Raw genomic sequence first — 22,561 nt, 5'->3', positions numbered from 1 at the left:
GATCATTAAAATTATGTTTAATCTAAAGTGATTTCCATTTAGGGAATTTTTAGATGCTTTGAGGTATCCAAACATCTCTGTACATAATTATAACACAAATTGTATGAGTCACAGAGGTACATTCTGCTTTAACAAACATAAGAAAAGGGTTTTGATGTTTTTTTTCTTTACTTTGCATCCCAGTCTTTCTTTTTAGAGTGGAACTCTCATCAACTAGAAAAATATGTTTCAGTGGACATTTTGATTTAAAAGTAAGTCATATGGTACTAAACTCTTTAATCTGTCACTGAGGAGGATGAGCTCTGCTCGGATCTGTGGGGGCAGAGGCTCAGCTTCAAGGCCAGATGCTATGCTTGGAGATGGAGATGCCTCTGGCTTTGGCCTGTGCTTGAGGACAGGGGAGCGCTGCAGCCCGAGAGGTCATTCAGCAAGGGCCTGGAGCTGGTCGTCATGCACAGACACTCCTCCTTGCCCTGCCCAGAGAGGCCTTGGCCTCAGCTGGCCATCTTCATTCTTAGAGCCTAAGCAAGGGTCCTCTGGGAGGCCCAGGCTGTCTGGGGAGGGGCTGGCTCTTTGGGGGCTTAGGCTGGGACAAGGGGACCTGGCCAAACCTGTTGGCCCCAACCATGGCCCCCGAGCTCTGCATTCAGCTGCTGCCCCGCTGTCTTCCAGGTGGCAGACACAGGCCCTTGCCCCCTGGACCAGGTCTGCATGAAGGGTCAGAGACACAGAGTGGGTATGGACTCGACTGAGAGGGGCCTCTGTGGAACTGTCCATAATGTCACCATCCCAGCCAGCCTTTGTCTCCAGTGCATCTGTTTACAAAGCTTTTGTTTAAGTTGACTTTTTTTTCAAACCTTCTTAGTTAAAACAAATAAACAAAACGTATCATAAATTCATCATTGGTTTCTACTTACCCAGAATAGCAAATCTGTCACTTAAGTCTAGAAAGTTTTCAACAGACCATATATGTAACCTTCAGCCACTGGACCTAAATGGCCCCAATGAAGGAAAGTTAGATTGCTTAACATAGGGCACGTTCTCCTTCAGTTTTCAGGTTAATGGGATAGAAAAGATTGTGGGGTGACAATAATTTGAACACAGTGGATATTGAAAAATTTCAAGTATCAGAACTGAGGGTATGTGAAGGCAGACCTTGGCTATTTGAAGTATAAAACCAGCTGCTGAACTGTGTAGAGGTTTATTGGCTCAGGTCAGGTAAGATTTCTTTTGTGAAAAGCCTTTTATTTATTAAGGAGTTGGAGATACTGCTTACATTGCTCTGTAGTGTTTTGAATGCCACCATTTTCTTCCTTTATAAAGACAGGAGTTTTCTGTGTGTTTTGAAGTCTGTTTTCATCTTCTTTCATCTCTCTCACTCTCAAAACTGAAGGAAGGATGTGAGGGTGTACCATCTCCCTTTGCCTCCCCACCTGAGAGCTGTGATTTTTCAGAGGAAGAGATAGAAGTACCCTTTGATTACTGAGAAGGGGCAATTGTGACATCTTCCTGGAAAGTTAAGCACAGGGAAAGATCAAATGCTCTTGTTTGAAGCCCATTGTGTGTGTTCACAGTATACGTGAGAAAAATGTAAAACCAAAGAAAAATCACCTGCATAGAAGTAAGCTGAAATCCAAATGATAATGGAGCTGGTGCAAAAATCTGTAGGAACTTAAGGAAGAAATTACCTGCCCTAAATTGCTGGAAGATAGGTACTAGTCATTTATCATCACGTGTACTGATACATTAAAAAGCACCAGCCACTAACACGACATCGTAAATCAACTATCAACTTTAATGAAAAAAAAAAAAAAAATACCCACCAGCTGGAATCCACTTCTTAGGCTCTTGAACTACCATGCAGTTAGCTTCTGCCTGCAGTTCCCCAGAAAGTCTTTTGGAACCATCTGCTGCCTTGTGGGTAAAGGCAGAGTGAACGGAGATGCCAGCCGCCTTATTGAGTCAGAGCTGGTGGAGTGCCAGGAAATCATATCACTCGTCTTCCTGCTTGGTAAGTTCATCCATTCAATATTCTACCCGAGAGAGGGTTGAAAAGGGAGGTTTTTAAACAAAATTGTGCCCAACCCATTCAAGTCTTTGGTTAGCTCAGGGTGGCCTGTGTTGCCCTTCCGTTTGTCCTTCCAAGCAGGGCTCTTATCCCCTCTTCAGCATCTTCCGTTCTCTTTCACTCTGGGCCGCTTTTGTCTATGACACACTTGAGCTGTGATTTTTATGGTTCCTATCACTTTTATGATTCATATCACTTTATCAAAGTTGCATGTTGGGGAGGTAATATCCTGGTACTTGGATGAGCAGAGAACATCTATCTTGGGGATTTTCCCATAGCTAATGACCCGAGATGCTATGATACAAGATACCAAGAACACTTAAGGAGGTAGAATACAGAATGAGATCCACCACACCATTGGATACACATCTTAAAATTGAGGTGAAGGTCCCAGATGCTGGTTCTTGCCTCTTGTGATAGTGCTTCTACTCCTTAGGGTAGATTATCAGTTGTAAAGGATTTGGGAAATATTTAACAGTATGTATGGTGTGCTTTATATTTTTTTCTTTTAACTCCTCCTGCGTACTATGTACCAAGTACCATCTAGGTGCTTTATGTACATGAAATCATCTAATTTTCTCAAGAACTCCATAAGGTTAACACTATTGCCATTTTGCAGATAAATGACATGAGATATTGTATTATTTAGCTCAAAGACCAAGAAGGTCTTATAATCTCCTAAGGCCTGCAGTCACACTGGCTCTCCTCTCCCTACTTGTTCCCAGAGCACTCCAGGAGATCGTGTCTAGTGACGTGGGTCCCAGTACTAATAACACTCTCCCTTTGATTGTCCCTTCCCTGAATCTGCTGAGGTGGCAGAGCTCTCACCTGTGGTTTTTAGTAAATATGTGCTCCTGAGGACAGACTGAGGGGATGGTATCAAAGGCAGGAAGTATCAAGGTAAGCCTGTTGGGTCCCTAGAGCAAGAATGTCGCATTTGTTCTATCATGATGATTGAAGAAGGGCCCCTGGGCTGAAATGCATCAGAACCATCTGTGCCTTATTGCTCTCTCTGCGACCCCCACGCTCCATTCTGAGCCATCATATTTTATTTCGCCTTCTGACTCTCAGCCTTTCTTTGGCTCTACCTTGTCTCTGATCTAGGAGGGATTATTGACTCCTCTTGCCTTCACATTGGCTTTGGCACTTGACTTTAGGTGTTTGCCTCCTTTAAGTGATGGCTTTAGCCCCTTATCACCTGACTACTCTTATCTGGTCTTGCTGCCCCTGTGTTTGCATCCAGCCTTATGCTTCAACTGCCATGAAGGATTATGTTTTGTGGTTTTGCTAAAGGCCAAACAATTTTCTGCCAGACTTGACCCCTTACTGTTAAACTGGCATCAATGCTGTAAACTCTAGGGGTGATACCCTTTCCTATGGAAGCGGGAATGATGCCATGAAGGTAAGAATGATGGTTGGCAAGTCAGATCGTAGCTGCCTGTCTGGTTGGCTCCAGCCATAGATATAACCTACTCTCTAAAGCTGCTTTCTTTCGCCTGGTTTCCTGGGGATTTCAAATAGCATAGGGAACTCCTTGCCCCCTTAACAATTTATAGTCAATAAAGGAAAGAGGGCAGTACTTCTGCCATGCACAGCAAGACCAGACTAGCTTATTGATTAAACTGATAAACTGATTTTAGGACCCTGTCACTTACTAAATGTGTGACCTTTCGTTAAATTAATTTTAATTCCCCTATGTTTGTTTCAATTTGAGGAAGTATTGGGTGGGAAAAAAAAATTCACATACCTAATACTTACTAAATACCAGCTTTTGTTGAGCCAAACAGAGATTGGAAGCCCTAACCATGACCGGGAACACGGTACAGTGGAAAGGTCTCAGGCAGGAAAACAGATGGATTTGGGTTTGAACGGTGGCTCAACTTTTGGTAGCTGTAAAGCCTTGTTAAGTTATTTTATCCAGTTTTAATTTCAATATTTGTAGAACAAGTACGATGTTACCAGTGTTGTCACATTTTGATAAAGACTGGAAAGCTAAATATGCTCAGCACATAGTACGTGTTCAGTAAATATCAGTTGCTGTAGTTACTGCTGTAGCTAGGAGTGGCTTTTCCAAGGAAGCCTGTGCTTCATCTTAATGACGTTGAAACACCACTGGACAAGAAGGAGCATGACAGAATCGTATTTGTGATTTTATGACCGTTCTGACTGCAGTTTGAGAACAAATTGAGGGGAGGGGCCCTTGGACCAGACGGGAGGCGTTAGCAGCATGAGAACCCTTGGCTAGAAAGTGGTGGTGCAGGTGGAGGAAAGCACACTGACTTGAGAGGTGTTTTGGAGGTGAGATTATAGGATTTTATTTCCTGATTGGAGGATGTTTAGTTATTACAAGAAAAGAGCTAGTATGGGGTGGAAAGGGGTTAGAAATTACAGGGCACAAATCACTGGGTGCAGGTTGGAACTGAGAGAGAGCAGGGTCAGCAGGTATGCAGTACCCTGCCCTCCAACCACCTGCCGGGAGGTGTCCTCAGTTGGACTTGGTCGGCCCCACAGTGGAGCAGTGCTCTCGAGAAGGGGCTCTAACTCCCCTGTTGTTCTCCTTTGTACTAGATGGAGAGAGCAAACTCTATACAGTCTGGGCTTGGATACCAGCTTCTCCAAGGAGTCACACACAGGTGTTTGCAGCTGGCTACCGACTATCACAGGCATCAAGTTCCTGATTGGTTAGAACCTGGACTCCTTGTGTGAAGTTGAAAGCTATGGAGACGTCTCCCATTGGAGAATGGGGAGCCGCTAATCTCAGCTAGCTACTTGCCACCCCACAGGGAGGGAGCCTCCAACCTCATTCAGCAGAAACTACTATTCATCTCTGCCAAATAACACATGAGAAAGAGAATAATGGAGTGAGAGAACAGACATGAGTTTCTGCAGTTATTCAGAAGCAGATACGTTTGTGGGTTTGGTGGAGGAATTGTATCATTCCACCCTGAAGACTTCTGTTTTTTCTCTGAATAGCAGGTCAGGGCATTTGCTGAGAGGGAAGTGAATAGCGTCAGGCTCAGAGGCTTGAGGAAGGTGGAAAAGTTTAAAAATAGTCACTGTGGAGAAAAAGAAAGACATCTGCCGAGAGAAGAGCTGTAGGACTGCTGGACAAGTAAAGTTTGAGGTCATGAATTTTTAATGGTGTCAGGTCTAAATAGTTGTGTGCTTTTTCTCCAGGAGCGATGGATTAACAGTCCAGGTATAAATATGGAAAATGCCAACTTTGGGATGAGGCAGGGATGGGCTTTTACCATACAGGTGTGATAGAAGGAAAATAAGACAAGGGAAGTTATTTTGGCAAGAATAGCTGAATAATGTATTAGAGAAACTGGCAGCATAGGGGAGGGGTTTTTTTTGGGGGGGTGAAAAAGTAGGGAGTGAGTAGGGATGAGATCAAGGACCAAGAAATCCCTGAGAGGCAGAAAAGCACTTATGATGAGAGAAACTTAGCAAGCATGCTAGAGAGGAGGCGTTGGGGTCTTTTAAAAAAATATATTTTATTTATTTGTTTTTGATTTGTTTGATTTTGTTTTGGAGGGTATTTATTTATTTATTTATTTATTTATATAAAAATTCATAAAATTTATTTATTTACTTATTTATTTTTGTGGAGGCACTGGGGATTGAACCCAGGACCTCATGCATGCTAAGCACATGCTCTACCACTGAGCTATACCCTCCCCCCTTATACTTAATATTTTAGACAGGGACACTATTTTAAGTAGATGAAAGTGTTCAGAGTGTGGCCTTAGGCTTGAAGTTTGAAGTGGAGTGGTAATTAAGGGAAGTGGAAATGAGACAGTGAAGTAGCTCAGTCTGAGAAATGTGGCTGAGACACCCAAAGTAGATAAAGATAGTAAGGAAAGAATACGGAATTTCTTGCTCAAGAATGAAGCAACCATGACTGGGAATTAGGGTTTAGGAAGTAACTTTATGCAAACCAGTGTACTATTTCAAGGTTATTTTTTGTGGCTTCCTCCTTTTACTTGTATCCCAAAGGGCTCTTCTTCTCTAGAGCTTGAACTGTGCCAGAATTTTATGGAAGTCTGAAGTAATCCACCAAGGAACCAGAATGGTTGCCAATACTCAATTATAAGGCAAAGTAATGTACAAAAGATTCAGATTCATGCTGCGGGTGGCTTCTCTCGCAGAGGGGTGAGTTGAAAAGTAGCCAGAAACTGGAGGAAAAGGAATTGGGCTCCCAATGGCAAGAAAGAGTGAAATGAGGAAATAAAAGGCTCTTGAAGAGGGAGACGGCCCCCGGGGAGGCCCGCAGAGTGCACAGTTCATTGCTTAGCTAGTTTGTACCTGTGACTCTGCCCAGGCCCAGCCCCCTGAAGACTCACCCCATGTGGACGGTGTCCCTCCTGGACGTGAAGGGTGCTGATTAGCTTTACCCCCCAACCCTCAAATGAAGGTGCAGGATCTAGGAAGGTGATGGTGGGATGAAGAGAAGGTCTTGATCTAATTCACTAAATTAGCTTAATTAGTCTAACTAAATCAATTTAAAAATTTCCTCTGATTGTAGAAAACAAGCTCATGAGACCCTTGCAATCAGAATTTTTTCAGGGTACTTTTGAGAAAGGTAACTTGGGACCACACTGCAGAAAATCTGAAATTTTGAAATGAGGGATTTAAACCTCATTCTAAGGTTCTACAATAAGGTTCTTTCCCTTGGGGACAGAAAGGTAGTCATGTTGGATGGAGCACTTTTAGAAGATTCATCTGGTGTGGATGTGTAGGTGGGTTGTATATTTACATCACCTCACATTGATGGAAAAACGATCTTTTGTTCTTCATAGCTTCACTATCTACAGATCTTGGTGCTCCTTTTAAAATATGTCTTAAATAGACTTCCATTTTCTTCTGTTTTCTCACAATTTCATATCCAGCCACTTTCATTTTATGTTTTTCTCTTATTTGCTTTCAAATCCCCAACTTCCCTTCTATTAGTTCTAAAATGCCAGAGTTATTTTTTCTTCTCAGTAACTTTTGTTGATAAAGGTCACCCATTGAGCTACTCAAAAGCCTCTCTCGGTGTTCCTATTTCAGTTAAATCAAAATCTCCAATTATGTGTTCAAGGTTCTCTTGCCCCTTCTCTGTCTAATTTAATTTCTTTAATGTCTTAGGATTACCACCTCTGCGTGTTTTTCCTGTGGGACAAGTTTTTTTTTTGGTCGTTCCCTCATTTGTGTTTCTGTTTTCCACATTCCCAAACAATAAAGCAAACTTTGGCAGTGACTGTCCCACGGTGGCATGTCAGCTGCTCACTAGCAGGCCATGACCAGCAGTCAGCGGAGAGATGCATGTACCCTGATCCACGCTAGCACGAGATCTGCAAGTCCCGGGACCAGAAAACTGCCCTGTCTTGCGGTACATTATTACAAGTTTCCTTCACAGGTGTACTAGGGTAAATCGGACTTTATCAGGGATCCAACTTTCATCCTTCAACTTCCACATTCTGTTTACTGCAGTAAGGTTTGAATATATGCATGTCGAGATCTTAATTTCCAGCACTTACCTGTTGGCAGTCCACCCAGAAGTCTATAAATGGATGTGGGCAGGCCTGTCACCTTCCTGAAATTGAATATGAAAATTTGGTTTACATGTACTGATGGTATTAGTTTTTCATGAAGAGATAACTTATACTTCTTTCTTTAACAGGCATTTTTATTTCTTTGTTGTTGTGAACGGACATTAGCTAATTTGGCTTACAGATCTCTTAGGTTCTTTTGGCTGGGAGGAGCAGTAGGCAGTTTGGTGTGGAAGGGTTAGCAGTGCCCCTAAATCTAATTACTAGGTTATATAAGGGAAGGACTCTCAGACCAGATTCTTCCACACATACAGAAATTGATTAAACAACCAACATAAATGAGCAGGCAGGAAATGGCTTATATAACCTTTTCTGTCAGCTTGATGAAGTCAGGCCTTCTGTCCTTTTAAATGCTGTGAGCACTACATTAGATGGAAGGTTCACTCCAGGATGACATGGCAGCTTTTCTGGAAGGCAGGCTTTGATAATTCTCAAAGTCATGTCGCTTTTCAGTGGCTGGACATAGGGCCGTTTATTGATAAAGCTTTGATACCTTCCCTAAGAATTCAGGTTACACAAATATTGTATTCTTATGTCTTGTTCCTTCAGTGTGCTGGAAAAAGGGGAGCTCTCAAAGTATTTTACCTAATATACATTTTTTTGAATACCTTTAATTTTACCAATGTGAGCCCAGTTTCCAACATTTGTCATGCTAATTAGCAAGCCAGTAACTATACAGTAAAAATCCTTTTCTGACATTTTTAATGTTCATGTAATAATCAAGATAATGAAAACAAAAGCATATGTAATGGCCACTTTTGGCTTGTGGACTTCTGATACAAGCCTGTATAACCTCCACTGGATGTGTAATTAGGGCAACTGACTGTTCCTGGAGTGGAATCATTAACTTTTACATATATAATGATATACATGTTGTATATACCCAGGTATTTTAAAGTTAATTACAGGTATCTTAACATATTCCTTGCAAATGTGTATCACTTTATATAAATGCAGAGATGTCATTATATATATATATATTTCTATTTTTAGTTCAATCTTTTATTTTTCTTTTATTGTAGTTCTTGGTTACTCTTCCTTTTCATCACCTTCAAGTATTTGTCTTGCATAAAATGTAAAAATGGTATATTGGCATGCCTACTTTTCTGTATCTTCCTTTTCTTTTTCTCTTTTTTAATAAAATTTTATGGGAGCAAGTAACCACAGGTAGCTATTCAAATTTTTAAAAAATGACTTTATTGAGATATAATCTATATACCATAAAATTCACCAATTGTCTGTGCATAGTTCAATGATTTTTAGTAGATTTACTGAGCAATACAATTTAGAACAGTTTCATCACCCGAATGTGATCTGTCCTGTGATTTACAGTAATGCCCATTCCCACTCCCAGTCTTAGGTGACCACTAATCTACTTTCTGTTTTGGAGCTGATTTGCCTGTCTTGGTTTTCTTAATATTATACAGTTGGAATCATTCCAAGTCGAGTATGTGACTCTAATTTGTTGTTTTGAATTTCTGCATATCTTTCCATGTATATGGAATATAATATATATTATATTTAATATATACAATAATACATTCTGTTTTTCACTGTTGATGATAATAAGTGAGTTTGAGCATGTTTTCCATGTTTTCAAGTCTTTGGATTTCTTTTCTGTACATATTTATTCATATGCTTCTCTCTTTCTTTTTTCCTGTTGGGACGTTTGCCTTTTTGATGTTAATTTATAAGAGCTCTTTGTATATTATAAACATTAGCCTTTCGTCTATTGCCTGGATTATATTTTTTTTCTAGATTTTTTAATTTCTAGAAAATTAATAGTGTTAGATTATGCCCAGAGAATGCAACATGGTCTCTACTTTAAAAGAATTTGTTACAATTGTCTGTGTGAATAAGATTACTAATGTAAATATTTCATGAGTATACATTTCCTGAATCTCTTCTGTTTGTTTTGAAGAAAGAAATATAATTCCATGTATGTATATTAACTAGTAATATATACTATATCTAATTCTGACAGAAACATGTTGAAGACTCCAACAGTAAATGCATTATTTTCATAGGCCATCCAGCCATTTTAAGAAGTTTTGGCTTTGTGAGTTAGTGGTTCTGTTGGTTGTTTCATAAAGGTTTATTACACTGACATACTCACACATTGTTTTTTTTTTTTTTTGTCATTATCATATATTAACTCATTACATTTCCTATTTATAGTACATCTGTTTTCATCTGATTAGTGTATGTAATGTTAAATTCTGCTGTGCCCTCTTCCCCTTCTCCTCCTCTTTCTGACCCGCCACCCTCCTTTACCATTGGGTTTCCCTTACATGACATCTCTTTACGTATCCTTTTATTAAACTTTTAAATAATCACTTACATTAAAGCAGCTGTAGCTGAACTTCCCTCCCCCAAACCCAACGTTAGAATCTCTTTATTGCTTAGAGTCTTTTTTTGTTGTTGTTTCCATATTTTCTTTTCTTTATCATTTCTGCTTTGATCAAGTTTCTATTCAAACAGCCCACCCTTCCCTCCTTATTAATTTGGAAGTTCTTTTTCATACTATTTATTATTACATTTGGACTGCTTTTACTCTTCCTTCTCCTACCTAATTATTTTTGGCAGCATAGTTTAAGAGCAATACTACTAATAACTAACATTTATTGTTCTTTTCCTCGACTAGGAATTTTTTTCCAGTGTTATCCTCAGATGAAGTACATAGGTGATATATTCTCTGAAGTTTTGTATATCCAGAAGTATTTTTCTTTAACCTCAACCAATAGTTGATGTATTGTTTGGGTGTAGAATTCTTGGATTATAGTCCTTTTCTTTCAGAGGTTCTGTTACTGGCTACTAATTACCTCAAATTAAGGATGAGATGTGACTTCAATATTCATTTTAGCTAAATTATTCTTTCTGCTGGAAAATCTGTCGTTGAAAAAAAAATATCTTCAGAGTTCAAGAAGTTTACCAGGATATGCTTAGATGTGTATCTTACTAATCCAGCCTTTGGTGAGTCCTTTGAATTTGGGAAAATTTTCCTTCTAATATTTATTTATTTGCTTTTCCTCCATCTCTTCCTGTATCTCCTGTGGAACGAGTAACATTCTCATCGAGGGTTTGCAGAGTCTGTCCCTTAATTCTCTTAATCTTCCCCCCATGATTTTCATATCTGTGGTTTGCTCTGTACTTTAAGATAATTTGAGATTTCTCACTTGATCTTCCAAGTCACTAATTTGAGTCTCAGTAGTGCCTTATCCTTCAAATCATCTGTTGAATTTTTAAATTGAGAAAGTGTATCTTTTGGCCCCAGAAGTTTTTCTGCTTCACTTGAAAAATGCTAAAGTATATATATTTTTATTCAGATCTTTATTTTTATCTCCTGTCGTGGTTCTCTGTCACAGGGTATCTGTGTTGATTGTTTTGCCTGATGATCAACTCTAGCTTTTCAGCCCTGTTAGCTGAGTTGACGTTTTGCTTGGATTTTTCTGAGCTCTGGCCTATCAATTATAGTGTTTTGAACATTGAAAATCTTACTGGAGTGCCTGCATTATTGATCCGTAATTGTGTAGGTCGTCAGGCCTTGTTGGTTTGCTGGTAGCAGTTCTCCTGACTTCTGGTCTCTCTGCTTTTTCCTTGTTTCAGGGCTTAGGCTTTTCATCTCGTGGTCTCTGGAGTGAGAAACCCAGCACACTTGAGTGGCGTTATGTAGATACTTCTTTGTAGAGGGTTTGATTTCTGAGAACCAGTCTCTTCTCAGAACCGTAACTTTTTGTTCTCATTTCTGAGCTCTGACACTATTTTTCAGTCACTTGTCCAGGCATGGAGAATACAATTTCTCATTAATTCTTTCTACTTGAAACACAATGGAGTCCAGATTTTATTTAAACAAAGCTATCTGTAAGTCTAAACAGACCAGAGACCAACTTAGACACGATTTGGAATTTCTGAAAAACCAATAAATATAACATCATTATCTGTGGAACATAAACTAATTTCTCCACATTCTATAAGACTCTGAAAATAAATCAACTCTAGAGAATAAGAAAAGGAATATATGAATACACACATGTTTATATGCATAACTAAATCACTATGCTGTACATCAGAAATTAACACAACATTGTAAACCGACCATACTTGAATAAAAAATTTCAATGCATGATGTATTGTTAACATTTACCAAATAAAATCAGATGAAAAATGGAAAAAAATTAACTCTAAATAACAGAGTTGGAAAGGATGAGAAAGGAAAAATTATGTTATCCTGTGTTCAAATTCCATATCCATTGTTTGGTTGGATTTTCAAAGGAGTATAATGACCCATAAAGCAACTGCTTCTCTAGCTAATAAAAATTTTAACAGCCAAAGCCATGGGGTCTCCATGTCTCCAATGCATTTATTTAGGAATGACTTCATATATGAATGACAGTGACTATTTGAAATTCATAGGACTGTTATCTGTCCATCTGATCTACCAGGGCTGTAGTTTCTACCTATTGCAACTGATTTTTTTCCCCTATAGGACAAAACATCATAAGTCTAGCTTATTATATGGATTGTGCCAGATACTTATCCTTTTGAAAGAAAAAACAAGTACCCTCCATGAGTCTCGATCTTTAAAAGTTTTTATAGCTTCATGGCTTAGCACAATAAAACATTGACGAAAAGGTTTTCTACTGGCTAACATATCTGATTGTTGGAAATAGACTGATGTTTTAAAAATAAATTAAGAAATCTTTCCTGTGCCTTAGCACCCCACATCTCAAAATTTGAGGGAACTTTAAAGATCCTTCAGTCCACTTTCTCATCAGTGCAAAGAGGTTCGTTGGTTTCTGCCTTAATTCCCTGAAGTGGGTAACCCAATACCCTGTGGGCAGCCAATCCATTTATTAGAAAACTCTGGCTGTTAAAAAGGGCTTGATATATTGAGCTTGGATCTATCTCTTTGCAAACTATGACCATTGGTCCCAGTTCTACCTTTAGAATATCTGTTTTGTAGAATAATGCTACTCTTATAAAAACAACATTTTATATTTATATTCTAAAGAAAAGCATATACGCTTACAAAGTTTCTAAGGGGGTGTTTGTGCCTAAAGGTTATATTAAGTGGAAGCTTAAATGCTATGTTGATCTTTCATATAATTTTAGCTTTGACTATTCTGAACCCATTGGCCAAAATAGGTGTATATATGGATCTTTTCTTAGAAAATTTTATTACAAAACCTCGATTTTTAGTGCTAACAGGAGCTTTACACATATACCATATAACCCATTACTCTTCTTTTACATAGAATGATACTGAAATCCAGATAAGAACTGTTATGTTTCTTTAAAAAGTCAAGGACACTGCTGCCTGAAATTCAGATCTCTCATGTAACAGCTGAAGGAGACCACTAAAAAATAACTGGAGATTCAATAGATGTTAAAAGGTAGATATTAAAGAGTAAAGGAATGATCTATAAATGTCAAAGACAACCTACACAGACTTGAGATGCTGAACAAACAATAAATATAACATCACTATTTATTGAAGACAAACTAGTTACTGCCAGGTGCGGTGCTGCTTTAAAAATAGGTCCACTGTTAATAAATCCTGCCGTAAGAAATCTGAAAACATTCTATGGAGATAAAACCTAAGTAATTACCTAGTATTTGGTGCTATGTAGACCTAGCCAAAGATGAAAAATGACAGAGAAAATAACTTTTAAAGTTCACCATGGCTTGAAAATTTATAATAGTGCTAAAATGACTGAGCTGCTGAGTTAATTTTTTGACAAGAAAGAAAATCTAATGCTGGAAGTTAAAAATAACTAATAAAAAAGCCTCTGTTAATAAAAAGGCTAAGAGACGTTTTAAAATGTAAATGACTCAGTTAATGACTCCAGATTACATGTGCCCATTGTCACTAAGGGAACTTACCTGCTGAATTTTTTATGGTTGAAAAACCAGGAAGAACCAGCAAAGATTCCAAAGGAGACTGGAGGGTATAAAATAAAATAAAACTCTTCTTTCGCTTTGGGAAGTGCTAAAGGAAGGTGACTCAAAATCTGTTTTCCTTGGTGAAGATGTTACTCCTTTTAAGATGCTTAAGGGATGGCTTTCCTGCTGCTGGTTGGATCTGTCGACTAAAGTAAATGCGCAGCCTAAAAGTTGAGAGTTGTTTTATTTGGCAGGAGGACTCCAGCCAGGATGACAGCCTCTCAGATGGCTGAGGGACTGATCCGAACAGATAGGGGAGGAGCTAGGATATATAGGAGCTTTACAGCAAAGACCAGGTAGTTGGAACAATAAAAGATCACTTGTTGTCTAAAGAAAACCAGGCATCTCAAGTTAAGGAATTTAGTGCTTTTCTATATATGGGAGGACGTAAACATTTGGGCTGACTGAATTCATTCCTTTGACAAGCACCTAGCTATCTAGGGCCAGTATCCTGTCCTTTCTTATTCTGAGTCCCCTCAGGGTGCACCATTGTGAGTGGCTGCAGGGGCTGGGCTGCAGGCCTGTCTTCACTGGGGGGTGGCAGCAGCCGCTGATGACTTGATGGCGTCAGCATTCTTTGTTTACTGATATGGTTCGCAGTATTTTTCATTCACACATCCAATGGATCACTCAGTCCTTCAGTGACATTGTCCTTTGTTACTGGACTGTGAAGTATGTTGAGTCCATCAGCTCACACATGGTGATGTGCAACAATACAAACTCAAACCTATTAACATAGAAACTCACAGCAGACTTTTACGAAACAATTCTTTGTTTTGATTATTTATGTCATTATTGTAGGGTACAACAACCACTACATTATAACTCCTTGGGGGTTGAACCCACGTTTTATTTGTCTTTGTTTTCCTACTAAAGCATCAGTCTGAGGTCATGTTTATTTTTATTCTCCTTTTCTAGAAGCATTCGAAGAAGCCTTAGCCAGGCAGTTCAATATTTATTGAACAAAACTAAAAGGAATCAAAATGAGCAAAATACTTGTATAAGGCACATAAACAACCCCACCCCACATGGCAGATAAACAACATTCCTCCCTTAGGGAGTGTAATATTTTAACTATGAAGAGGTAACCAACTGCAAGACTGCTTCTCAGTTATACTAGTGGGTATAAAAATACCATGGGATTTCATTTCATCAATGCAGTGGACAAAGAAGAATTATTGTTTCTTTTACTCTGTGGCTCTGGTGAGTCCTCAGGAAGTGTAGTTGAAAAATCAATTTTCCAGGCTGAAGTCTTTGCTGGTCACAGTTCAGGGATTAGAGAAATCCAATTTGAGGAAAATATTGGTCCACCTGAAGGCACCCTTACAGCGTATCTCTTTGAAGTGCTAAGATGGCTTCCCTTCGGGGTGAATATACAAGCCAGGGTTTTCTACTGTCAATATAGAACTTTCCCCTTGCTCCTTATATTATAGGTGATCAAACCTATGGATTTTTTCCTTCATTCAGAAACAAAGGGCATCTGTGCTTCACCAGAGGGTTAAAATCTGTCCCAATTGCCATCCAGGGTCAGCTAAGACTTGCTGCTAAGACCTGCAAGGTTCTAACTGAAGAACCTTGGTCTAATGGACATATTCTCTGTCCCTTGTCTAGAAAGACTAATTTTCACCCTTGTAGTATAATTTAAAGGAAAGAATTGTTTCTAGACAGTTCCTTTTAAAAATTAAAAAAAAAATTTTTTTTTAATCATTTTTAGGGAGGTATTGGGGATTCAACCCAGGACCTTGTGCATGCTAAGCATGCTGTCTACCAGTGAGCCATACCCTCCCCAACCCTTATAGTTATAATTTAAAATGTAGCCTACTTGATCATAAATAAGTCTTAGTAAGACCAAAAATTCTGTAAGGGAGTCAAAGGTAAGATGGACTTACTATCTTTGGTTATTCTAAGCATCAAAATCTTTAATAGTTAGGCAGGGTACATTTCATAGAGGATTCTGTAGATAACCATGCCTGGAGTGAACCAGTTGATCTCAACAGAACCCACATTCTGAATGCAAATTATTTGTAGTTTACTCTTTATATAAACTGTGTTGTCCTTGCTAAGTATCTAGAAATTGTCCAATTTTCCTCCTGGATAAACAGAGCTTCTATAGGTAGCATATTCAGGCTTGCTTTATCAAGACTGTATTGCCAGCACCTAGCACAGTTGCAGAAGTTGTTCAATAATTGTTGGTTGAATAAGTAAAGAAATATATCGTATTGTTAGTGCTGTAAACACTTATCATATAATCAGTGCAAGACTCTTATTTTCTTTGCATATTCTATTTCCCTAAGGAGCAATTGGTTCACAGTCCTATCATGGGATACTTGAATCTGATGCAAGAATATTAGGAACAAGTGTGTAGGCAAGACAATGGCATCTTAGCATAGGTTTTTCTCTCTAGGTTTGTTGAACTGATCTGGGTGTACAGTATAGCACCGTGAAGAACAATACAGCATTTTTTTCCTCTTAATTCAGAATCCCTTCCCCTCAGGTGAAGTGTAAAAGTTATTAGCCACAAATGATCAGGAAAGTACTGCAGATCCTTTTCTTTTTGTGCATTAAGACTCTGTGTTGCCCTTTCTTGCCTGAACTGTGTTGCCACTGTTTTGAGGTTTGGAACAAACTGAACACTTCCTAGTTTTACTCACCTTGTATCAATTGCTGTGACTTCTTTTCTTCTTATGCTCAAAATGCTTGACTCAGTCCTTAAAGAATTTGATGTTTCCATTACAGCATTCGCAATTTGAAGCTCTTTTCCTTTTGGTATGGGAGGAATTTGGGTAAAGTAGGAATTGCTCTGTAGTAACAACAAGATGATGCCTCTGGGCTCTGTTCACATGGCTGCGTAAGGAAACATTTTATAATTGGCCACAGTTTCAGGAAGGAACACGAGTATCTTCTGGGCTAAGTACTCTCTAGGCTTTCTCCCATCGCTCAAATGCTGACTGAACCTTTGCCTTCCGTTTCTCATCTTTAGAGAAGAAAAGGAGTGCTGTTCTCGGGACTGTGGCTTAAACAGATTTATGGCAGATTGTTTAACTCTTTTGTACCCCCATATCCAGTTTGCATGTGTGTATTCTTGCACATGTGTGCATGTGAGAAGTAGGCACACTGCTTATAATCTAAAGTGACTAACAGGATGAACTCAATAATCATAACTGAAGTCCACTTTAAGATTGGACATCATCTTAGTGATGGTCCTCCATTCCTCAGTGTTCCATGAGATGTATTAGTCAAGAATAGTGGCAGTCACACTAAGATTTTTGCAGAAGGGCACCATCTGGAACTTTGCCTTCTGTAGATTGTATCTACTTACTGCCCTCACTTCCTTTGGTTTCTCACTGGTATGGATTTGCCTTCTCTGCTCTTGCCTCTGCTCCCCTCTGCTGGAAAAGCCTTAAAGCCCAGTTCTGACCCTGCCAGGGTTGTTGTTGTTGGTGGTGGTGGTGGTGGTGTTGTGTGTGTGTGTGTGTGCACACGCGCATGTGTTTGGGGAGGAGGTGCAGCTTTGCTCACAGAAACTGTGAATTATACTCCAGGGCCAGGAAATACTTCTGGAAGCTCAGTTGCCTCTGGTTATACAGAAATCACCTGGGATCTTTGTAGCCCCTCACATAGGGAGATGCCCATTCTCCTTAGCTTTAGAAATCTCTCCTGACTTGGGCATCTTCTAGTTTCTTAAAAGGAGGTTGGGGCATTTCTTCCCCAATGAGGTATCTGTATTCCTCCGTCTGACAAGGCACACCAGTTTATTTTCATGGATCACTAAATGTTTGGTGACAAGTACTGATATTTCTCTGGTTTCAGGTAAAGCTGTGATCATAGAAACCCACACAGCCTGTATGTCTTCACCCTACTTTCAACTCTCTGAAATAATTTTTTCTCCAGTCCAGGCTACCCTGGAGGACACACAGCTGGTTATTAATGGAATAAGAACTAGAGCCCAGCCCTCTGTCAGTCCACAGCTCTTTCCACAGCAAATAGGCTTGGCTTTGGGCAACAAAATTTATTTAGTATCTAGATATAAATTATACTTTCAGGATATGTGAGTCATAAAAGAGGTAAATGACAGAAAGCATCTGGTTTATTATTTTTCTTTATTGTTTAGTTTCACTGAGGATTTTCAATTTTTGAAAGGGAGAGGCATCATAGAGAATCCATAATGAAGAGATAATTTTGTTTTGTGTTTTGATTGAGCTGAAATATTCATCTACCTTGATTTTAAGCTGAAAAGCTCCTAGAGTGATCAGCAGCTGTTCATTCAAGAGTGTACTACCTCTCTGAGTACAGAACAAAATATATTTGTCTTTGAAATTTCACGAAGGTAACAGGGGAAACGATGGCTTCTTTTTGATGAAACAAACACATCCTGGCATGAGAAATCTGATCATTATAGCCTGCTGAGTTGTCTTAATAATCAGTGTGCCCTGTTTTATAAATGATATGGCTCCTGAAATCCATTTTGTAAATTGTTCTCAATTCACCTTCTGACCAATTTTATCATAATGCTTTGTAAATACTGGTATTGACCATAAACTTTCTTTAAAAATAGAGAAAAATCTAGTATGATATATATAATGTAACAAAGGGCATGTATAACTGGCTTCTTTTCTTCTCATGTCTAGGCTAGTAAAATAATATTTGCTAAAATAAAAAATTAATTTAGCTTAAATACCTGATGAGTAGATCAAGAATTATTTAAAACTGTATTATCCTTTAAAAAATGAGTACAGTCTTCATAAAAATCACCAATTTCTAACCACTGAATAGTAGAGACAAGAGTTGCCAAACTATAGTCAGTGGGCCAAATCTGGCCCAATGCTTATTTTTGTAAATAAAGTTTTATTGGAATGCAGCTACGTTCATTGGTCTGTGTAATGTCTAGGGCTGTTATCATGCTACAGTGGCAGAGTTGAACAGTGGCAAACAGACTGCATGGAGCACAAACTCAACATATTTATTATCTGACCCTTTACAAGAAAAGCTTGTTGATCTCTGGTAAAGAACAGTGACTTTAGTAAAGAATTGTGATTTCACTGACATTAATATTATTCTACTTGTCATTCTTTTAACCATCATTATCTTTTATTTAAACTGTGAAATTTACTTCCTAAATTGAAGTGACTTCATTAACCATTCCCAGCTATAAATATGCTCATTAACTGCTCTGTATATTCTTTTGAACAAAAATATAGATCTATATAATAACAATAAAGCATGTACTATGCTTTTTCTTTATTGATCAAGTAAGAACATGCATATTTAAGGACTGATTTTCCTACATTTTGAACAAAATCTTTTGTCTGATTGAAAATATACCTTGTTGATACTCTTTGTGTCTCTGGAGGTCCAGTGAGGTTAGTGATTGGCCTAAAGTCACACAGATGGCAAGACCAAAACAAGTACATTGTCTTCCTGGTTCATTTATGGGTTGAGTCACCAGGCAACTGTGATTTCCTTCACTTTGTGCCCTGTAGAGACCAACATAGTATCTTCCCTTATGGCTCTGAGGATGCTGTATGAAATCCAGCTCAGAAATCTGGGCATGTTTATTTAGAATGTTACTGCAGGGTTTTGGAACAGGTTCAGTTTTCACTCTGTGGCACCCTCTGCTATACCAGCAGGGCTCAGTGGGCACTCTTGAAACTATTGTTTGCCAAAGATGTTTACATTAGTGATTGGATATTTATGGTACACATTAAATATCTACTCACATTTTCTTTGCCAATAAATTTAGAGTGTAACCAATGTATTGGGTTGGCAGGTGTTACATTTCTCAGAGAGCATTTAAATATGTGTGGAAATAAAATAACAGATAGCAATGTTTGTCAACTTGGGTGTGATTTCCTATGACTAATATTTATTAATTAATGAGGACTAAAAAAAGTTAAGATTCTGTATATTTATGCAGTGGTTGTCTGTAAACAGGAAATACAGTTTAAAATTTGGGAACAAGTTTAAAGTTTAAAAACCTAAACTTTACATCTCAGTTATTAAGTGTCACATTTTGAGATGTGGGTTTCATATTTTAGCACCCTAAAAATCATTCTATGCATTTGATGTTTATTAAAAGCAGTAGTGCTTTTTAACAAGAATGTATGTGAGAAATGAGGAGAAACATTGATTTAAGTATGGTTTTGAATATCCAATACATGTACCTTGGCGATCTAGGACAACTGAAGATGAAAATAAAGTAGGAAAAAGCAGTGCCATAGACTGAATGTTTGAGTCTTCCCAAAATTCTTATGTTGGAACCTAATCTCCAATGTGATGGTATTTGGAGGTGGGGCCCTTGGGAGGTGATTTAGTTATGTGGGTGGAGCCCTCATCAATGGAATTAGTACCCTTATAAAAGAGACCACAGAGAGAACCCCTGCCCCTTCTGCTATGTAAGGACACAGGGAAAAGACAGTCTGTTCATGAAACAGGAAGCAGACCCTCCCCAGACACCAAATCTGCAGGAGCCTTGATCTTGGACTTCCCAGCCTTCAGAATGTTAGAAATAATTTTTTGTTGTTGTTTATAAGCCACCCAGCCTATGGTAATTTATTATAGCAGCCTGAACTGACCAGAAGCAGCAGGAAAAATGCTTAGGTGGGAAAAACATGAATAAAAGCTGATGACAATGATATCAACTCTAAGCTTTGTCCTCTAATGTACTGAATCTTCAATACTCTATGTGTAATTTACCCTTACAGAGCATCTTCTTCTAGTATGAACTTTGTCTTTTACCTTTGGTTTTCGTCTTTTGTTGAGTAGAAGTTTTAAATGTAATGAAGCTAAATTTATCAGTAGTTTCTCTTATGGGAAAAGTTTTTGCATCTTGTTTACCAAATACTTTTTCGTCTCAGGCATATTTTCTATTAAATTTTAAAGTTTTGCTTTTACTATGTTTTCATCTTTAATTCACCTGGACTTGAAGTTCATGTACACTGTGAGGTAGGGATCTGATGTATTATTTCCCAAGGGGAAACCATGTGTTTTTCATTATTTATTGAAAATTTCATCACTGATCTATTGGTTTTCTCCACTGATCTATCATATATAAGATTTTCATGTCTTTTTCTGGATTCTTTCTAAGCTCTGTTTATTCCTTTCTACTTGTGTGAGTATCCAGTTATAACTAAAGTCTGACAATTAATTTTGAGATCTGTTAGGTCAACTCTCTCACTCTGTTCTTTGGTAGAGTCTTGACTAGTGCTGGTCATTAGTTGTCCATGTAAACTTTTGAATCAGCCTATCAAGTTCAATGGAAATATCTTACTAGCATTTTGATTGTTATTGGATTAAATTAATATTTACATTTTTGTACACTCGATATTTTAATAATTTAATAATATATTCGTGAATATGGTATATACTACTATTTTAGATCATTGATAATGTGTTTCAGTTATATTTTAAAGTTTCTCTCAGTAATTATCTTAGAAATGTTTTATTAGATTTAGTCTTAGCTACCTATAATTTTTGGTCATTACTATGAGCTGCATATATTAACATTATATTTGATACAATTTTATCCTGTTAAGAAGTGGTTAGATGTGAATACATAACTACTTTCTTTTCCTCTGAAAAACTTTCCCAAACAATGAGACCAGAAGGAAAATGGTGCATTGTAAAGAATATAAAATGAAAATTTCTATATCCTTGATGGGAGGTTTAGATTTCAAAAAATGTTAGTGGTTAAAAAAAAAAATTCCTCAGAGATGATTCAGTTTTTTCTCCCATGATATGGATTGAGTTGGTAAAACAAAACAAAACAAAACAGCTCTACATAATTAAGTACTGATAGTTGTCTTCATTTATGGACATTTTGAACAGTCCTCACCTAGTAGATGCACAAGATACAAGTAGACTAATACATAGAAACAAACTTATACACATGTTTTAAGGACCCGGTTATTATAAAGGTTCATGCCTTACTTTTCTTCTGCTGGAGAATCTTACATTGGAACTGCTTTTTAAGGAATGTGGAGGGGAGGCAAATGGAGATTGATTCCATCTTATGGAAGAAATATTGAAGACATAGTTGATGAAACATTTCTGAGAAATTCATCCTAATTAAAATAGAAGCAGAAGATAGAAAATTATGGCACAATTAGTTTAGACTTGGATTCTAATATCTGTGTTAATAAACTTAATGGAACAAGCAATATTTTAGAAACTATTAACCAGGTTCATGAGATTCTAATCTCTTCAAGGTTACGTGAAATTATTATTACTGTAGATCTGAGGCGATGGTCTCCTGTCACTGAGTTAATAAATCTAGCTTCTGGCTCTGACTTTCCCTCAGGTCATAATCTCCTCCTTAGATGATAATGTTGTCCATTTCTTACAAGAAATGTGGCTAACAGAAATTTGATCTTGGTATACTTTCATGGTATAACATTTATTTAGCAATACAAATATCATAACTAGCTTATCTGGTATCAAAACTTTGAAATTTTATTAGTAAGATAGTAATTTGGGTAGGGGAAAGCAGGAAGGAAGAATACATTTAGTGAGAATGTTGGCTCAATGAGGAAGAAGCTTTGCGTGTTTTATTTAATGATGTATCCCAGCCACTTAGGATAGTGCCCGGTGCATAATCAGTAATTATTTATTGTTTTTACCAGAAACCAGAATGGCATTCTTTATCTTGGATTCTAATTATAATAGCAATGATTCCATATATAGAGTCATAGAATATCAAGGCTACATACGACATGATGGGACAGGCTTGTAGAGGCAAGTATCTTTATTTTATGTTTAAGGAAAATGAAACCCACAGTACCTTGGTACAGATAGCTTAAAAATTAGTGACAGAACTAGTACTAGTATCACATTTTATTTAAGTGTTAACTGATAGACATTTGGGTTGTTTCTACTTTTTGACTATGATGAATGTTGCTGTGAACATTCATGTACAAGTTTTGTGTGGACATACGTTTTCAATTTTTTTTTTTTTTTTGGT

At 37.9% G+C, this 22,561-nt stretch overlaps 1 long non-coding RNA gene across 1 annotated transcript in view; it reads left to right on the top strand.

The window, feature by feature from the left end:
- The first annotated feature begins 6,136 nt into the window (after nt 1–6,136).
- Nucleotides 6,137–22,561, top strand: part of LOC135318896 (uncharacterized) — a 176,917-nt gene continuing 160,492 nt past the window's right edge. Inside the window, exon 1 of the long non-coding RNA XR_010377298.1 lies at nt 6,137–6,223. This is a non-coding gene — a long non-coding RNA (uncharacterized LOC135318896). The remainder of the gene's footprint in view (nt 6,224–22,561) is intronic.

This window comes from Camelus dromedarius, chromosome 2, assembly GCF_036321535.1.
Source record: "Camelus dromedarius isolate mCamDro1 chromosome 2, mCamDro1.pat, whole genome shotgun sequence".
NCBI lineage: Eukaryota > Metazoa > Chordata > Mammalia > Artiodactyla > Camelidae > Camelus > Camelus dromedarius.
This window is presented reverse-complemented; position numbering and strand designations above follow the sequence as displayed.